This window comes from Seriola dumerili, unplaced genomic scaffold (genome assembly GCF_002260705.1).
Source record: "Seriola dumerili isolate Sdu_G_001 unplaced genomic scaffold, Sdu_1.0 BDQW01000138.1, whole genome shotgun sequence".
Lineage (NCBI taxonomy): Eukaryota > Metazoa > Chordata > Actinopteri > Carangiformes > Carangidae > Seriola > Seriola dumerili.
In genome coordinates this window covers 229,428-234,853 of record NW_019174393.1, presented here as the reverse complement: position 1 = coordinate 234,853, position 5,426 = coordinate 229,428, and the positions used below count along the sequence as shown (strand labels likewise).

At 39.9% G+C, this 5,426-nt stretch overlaps 1 long non-coding RNA gene across 1 annotated transcript; it reads left to right on the top strand.

Moving 5' to 3' along the window:
* Window positions 1-329: 329 nt before the first annotated feature.
* Window positions 330-4,003, top strand: LOC111225005. The gene is made up of 5 exons (XR_002665256.1): window positions 330-525; window positions 1,983-2,007; window positions 2,236-2,271; window positions 2,410-2,486; window positions 3,930-4,003. It is a non-coding gene; the product is annotated as an uncharacterized LOC111225005 (long non-coding RNA).
* Window positions 4,004-5,426: the final 1,423 nt, after the last annotated feature.

Genomic DNA, 5,426 nt, shown 5'->3' with positions numbered 1-5,426 from the left:
GTTGCTACAGACAACAGTGTAAAATAAATGTGTGTGTGTTGGAGGAGGTTCGGTTTCATTCAGGTGTGTTTCCACCTGTACCACACCTTTTTTAACACCCCTCCCCCTTCTCCCACATCAGCTGTTTGGGCACAAACGGTCCAATTAAATCGATTCTGTCTGACTTTGATCTGCTTCCTTCAAACTGTGCGGAGATTTAAAACCACGAGACACACACACACACACACACACACACACTCTGCTCCCTCAGCAGCAGGGGTGAACACACTTTCCCTCCCTCTCTCTTTCCTTCAGTTTCCTCCTCCTCTTCTCTCTTGCTGTCGTTTTAATCCTCTCTTCATGCCGAGAGCTGCAGTGGAAACAAACAGAGAGAATTGGAGGGAAAAGACGTTTTCATCCTCTTTCTTTCTCTCATTTGTTTTTGTCCTTCTCTTTTCTGTTCTCTGAGGTTTTCAGTCGGATGAGAGATGGGATGTGGAAATTCCTCTCCAGCCACTAACAACAGCAGCAGCAGCAGCACAGGAGGTGAGAGACACTGAGAGTGAAGTAGTAGAATATATAACAGATGTAAATGTTGTGTTTGTCTTTTAAAGGAACAGTACGTGATGTTTTTTAAGCATTTAAAAGCTGAGGAGGTGAAACATCAGCGTTGTGTTGATGTTGTTTCTTCTTCCTGTTTTGGACTTTCTGGAGGTTGAAGATGTTTGACATTTTGGACGTAAAGTTTTCAGGGAGTGATGACACTGTAAAAACAGGGAGGCGACTGCACTTTGTTTCTGGGTTGTTGTCAGGATACGATGTTCTTTCTGAAGACGATGAAAAGACGAGCGTCTGTTAAAACTTAATGTTCTTTTACAGTTTTTTAGGTGGAAAAAAAAAAGAAATATTACTTTAATATAATGCATTTAAATCAAACCAGGAAGTGAGAGGTGATGAGGAAACTGGCTATTGTGCTTTCTGTAATAACAATAATAAATAAATGTTGCACTACAAACATAAAAAAGACTTTTCTATCCTCAGGGAAAGTTTTTATAAATATTAATGATAATATTAAACTCAGGATCTATAATTCTGCATTTTTCTGTCTTTCTGAAAACATGAACCCTGTTCTTGGGCGATGTTGGTTACTATGGTAACCCTGAACTGACATGAACGCAGTTTTAGCCTGTGAAGGTCTAGGCCTTATGGGAAATGGGAAATTTTCCTAAAAGACACTAGAACTCATGAATGAAAGATAATGCAGTAAACGTCATTTCTCTTTAGAAATAGAAAGATAGAAATGAAACTTTATTTACTGAGTTTAAAGGGGTTTTTTTTACATTTTTTATATAATAACAAAATGTATCAAAAAGTTTCAGGATGCGATCAATGAAATTATAGGTGATTGTTTTAGTACATTATAATGCAGCAATTTAAGCGGCTTTTATTTTGGTACACTGATCTTATTTTGGAAAGCATGATAACCAATTTAATCATAATGTATTATTTATGTGATGATACAAATTTATGTAAATAAAATAAAATAACAGTTTATTTACATCCTTGTTCAGTTGATGAACCTGAGATCGTTCTCTCTGCTGCCACCTTCAGGACAAACTGAAAACTCTTCAAATCAATAGTTTATTCAGATTTTTATTCCTCAAATTGCTCATTATTATTATTATTATTTGAAAAATGATCAGTCATATAAATGTATAAAAGCTGTTTCAGGGTTTTCCAGCAATGATTTTTGTTTGTTCTTAATTAACATGTTTTAATTCTTCGGTTTCTAATTGTTCTTGAGGTGTGTGTCGACGGATAAACGACCCTGACGTGTCTCAGCTGATAATTAATGTCATAATAATAAGAATCATAAATAATAATAAAAGAGACGTGAAAATGTCTCTGATCATTTTAACTGTAAAAACTGAATCAAATCAATGAAAAAGTCATTTAATGGTTTAATCAGTTGATCGTTTTCATATCTCTGTCTGTGACTTCAGGTCGGGCTGAGTCTTCATTAAAGGCGTAAGCACATGTTAGACACACACACACACACACACACACACACACACACACACACACACACACACACACATTTCAAACACATTTTGATGTTAAAACATGTCAGTGTTGTTTGACCTTTCTCTGAGCTTATATGTTAATTTAGATCCACTGACTTCAGTACACAGGTTAATCTGTGTGTGTGTGTGTGTGTGTGTGTGTGTGTGTGTGTGTGTGTGTGTGTGTGGACAGATCAAATGAGTCTTTGGCTGAAGACGACAAACGGAAGTGAGTCACTATTTTTGATTTTCAGAGCATGTCACATCTTTTTATGTAAAAAAATAATTAATGTGCGTGTGTGTGTGTGTGTGTGTGTGTGTGTGTGTGTGTGTGTGTGTGTGTGTGCGTGCGTGTTTGTGACATCAGAAACTACGGAGGTGTGTATGTGGGTTTACCTACAGACCTGAGCAACGTCCCTCAAGTACAGATAGGATCACTCAGAGGTAACACACATTTTTTATACATTTATATTTGTATTTATATTATTTAAATGTTTATACAGATAGAAATCTCAGTATTTTATAACCGTCGTTCAGGTTTTCTGTCTCTTATTAAAGGTCTGAAGCAAATAAAAGACGTTCTGTGGGATTTTGAACAAAGTCGAGATTTAAAAACAGAGAATCTTTCTGTTTCTGTTGAAACACAAACACCAGCAGCTTTTTGTCCGAGCTCGCTTATTCACGGCTCCCAGAGGATGAATCCTCATGACGTTTCATCTAGCGCCATCATCAGGTCAAAACTTAAATTCATCCAGTGACTGCTTTCTTTTTAAACTAATCACACGCCCTTTAGCCTCCAGGTTTTAGGACGGCTGGACCCACATGTCGACAGTCCAAGTGTAATGCAAGTGTGTTTTACTCAAACAAACGAAACGCACAAAACCACCAGGAAGCAAACACACACACGAGATCCTCAGGAAAAAACAGGAAGTGCTACAAACAGAAAATCTAAATGCTGAGACTTAAACACACACGGGAGGGACGTGTCATAGAACAGGTGGAACACATCAGTTTACAAGGAGGGAAACACAAAGACAGGAAGTGAAATAACCACAGAAAACAGAAGAATTCACTCGTTCGTCTGCAACAAAACTGCGTCTCAGAAACATGAGATGAGACGTGGGACAGAGACGTCTCATGCAAATCTACATTAACTGCAGATTCTGCTCCGTCATTGGTTGAATCAACATTTAAAATGTGTGATAAGAGCCCGTTCAGTCTCGTCCTGCTGAATTATTAATATACAGTCGTTCTTTTACACGTTTCTCTGGTTGTGTTTTCAGACAGATTAAACTGCAGCGTTGAACCAGAGAAGAAGAAGAAGAGTTTACACGTTTAGCCTGATGTGAACAAACATCATATGTAGCTTCACAGAGCTGTTAGCATGACTGTCCTCTGTTTAATCACAGCACTTCTGAGCCGTGACAAAACTTTATTGTTCTCTGTCAGCGAACAGTTTGTCTCTGGTGTCAGTGTGAAGCTCGACCGCGACACAAAGACAGACTGTCATCGGCTTATTCAAGAGGATTCTGGGATGTTGTTCTGTTTCTTTAGTTAATACACACACACACACACACACACACACACACACACACACACACACACACACACACACACACACACACACAGCCTCATAGTTTCCTGTTGAGTCTCCAGGGTCATGAGAGCCTGGGAGAAAGAAAACACTGATCACTGCTCACACAGACCGTGTGTGTGTGTGTGTGTGTGTGTGTGTGTGTGTGTGTGTGTGTGTGTGTGTGTGTGTGTGTGTGTGTGTGTGTGTGTGTTGATACTGTATATGTATGTTATATTTGATCAGTGCTGCAGGTGTATTTAATCTATGACCTGATGTGTGTGAGTGTGTGTTAATGAAGGTGTCGTCCACAGAGACCGGCAGAGACTCGTCGTCCCTCAGGAAACCGCTGTGGGGGAACGGACTGTGATTTTAATGAAGAGCCAGGTCTGTGCATGTATCTGTGTGCGTGTGTGTGTGTGTGTGTGTGTGTGTGTGTGTGTGTGTGTGTGTGTGTGTGTTTGTCTTTTCATTAATGAGAGCTGTGATGTCACGTCAGCAGATAGAGGACCAGACCACAGTTCTGCTCTCCCGCCTCTCTGATGATAAACATGTAATAACACGATGTATAAATACTGTAATAACAAAACTACTTGTTAATTAGAGAGACGAGTGTTTCTTTCTTACATATTAAACAAAATAATTACCGTTAACTTCATAGTATTTGCTCAATAAACTGTCCCAACTCAGTGTCCCTCATCAAATTAATTTAAATCAGTTCCTACAAATGAAACAGAGTCTACTTCCTGTTAGTGAATTGTATTTGTTGTGTTTTTTGCCTCTGTGACCTGAAGGAAGTTTGTTGAGGGAGAAGAAGAAGAAGAAGAAGAAGAAGAAGAAGAAGAAGAAGAAGAAGAAGAAGAAGAAGAAGAAGAAGAAAAAGAAGAAGAAATCCTCCAGGCGTCCTTCAGATCCTCAGAGGCTTCATCAGGAGTCGGAGTCTCAGCAGGACCCAGCGGAGCCGGTCACAGAGGACGTGACTGAGGAGCCCGATGAGGCGACTCTGACGAACTGGTTCTGGACGTGAAGACGAGCTGCAGGTCTTTATTCCAACCACTGACGGACTCCTGTTCGTTTCACCTTGTCTGCCGCAGGTTGTTGTAGCTGCTCACAGTGAATCCATCAGCTGATTATCACGAAACACTGACATCACCAGAAAAACAATCCCAAACTGTCAAGCAGAAGCGTGAAAGCTCCTCTAGTTCCAGCTCATTTCTTCCTCTCGTGTTACAGCTGAATAAATATCTTTAGGTTTTGGATTTCAGGTCGGCTGAAAACATGTTTTCAGACGTCACTTTGGGAAACAGCGAACGGCATTTTACACAATTATCAGACATTTTAGACGCACGAGGAAAAAGGGAGATCAGATATGAACATGACAGAGTATAATCCACCCATAGACGTCCCTCTCACCAGCAATGATCCCGGGTGTTGCCAGGGCAGATGGGATATGTAGTCCCTCCAGAGAGTTCCTCCCAATCGCACATATTTGGAAAACCTCCAGAGGACAGTGACCAGGAGGTGTGAGCTGTGATATTCTGGATTTTTCTCCCATGAAAACCAAAGTTGTTTGTTTTGTTGACACTTAATTTTTTACCTAATTGCCTCATGATTTACTTAAATACAAGATAGTTCTGTAAAAGTTGCCACTAATTATTATTTGTAAAGACAAAGTGTTTTGCAGTGTTGAAGTAATAAAGGTAAGATGAACACTTTGGTCCAGGTGACATTTTCTTTGCCCGACCTCAGCTGTGGTTTGGTTTGTTCGATGAAACCTGCTGACTCATGGTTTGTTCCTCCAGGGGAGAAAC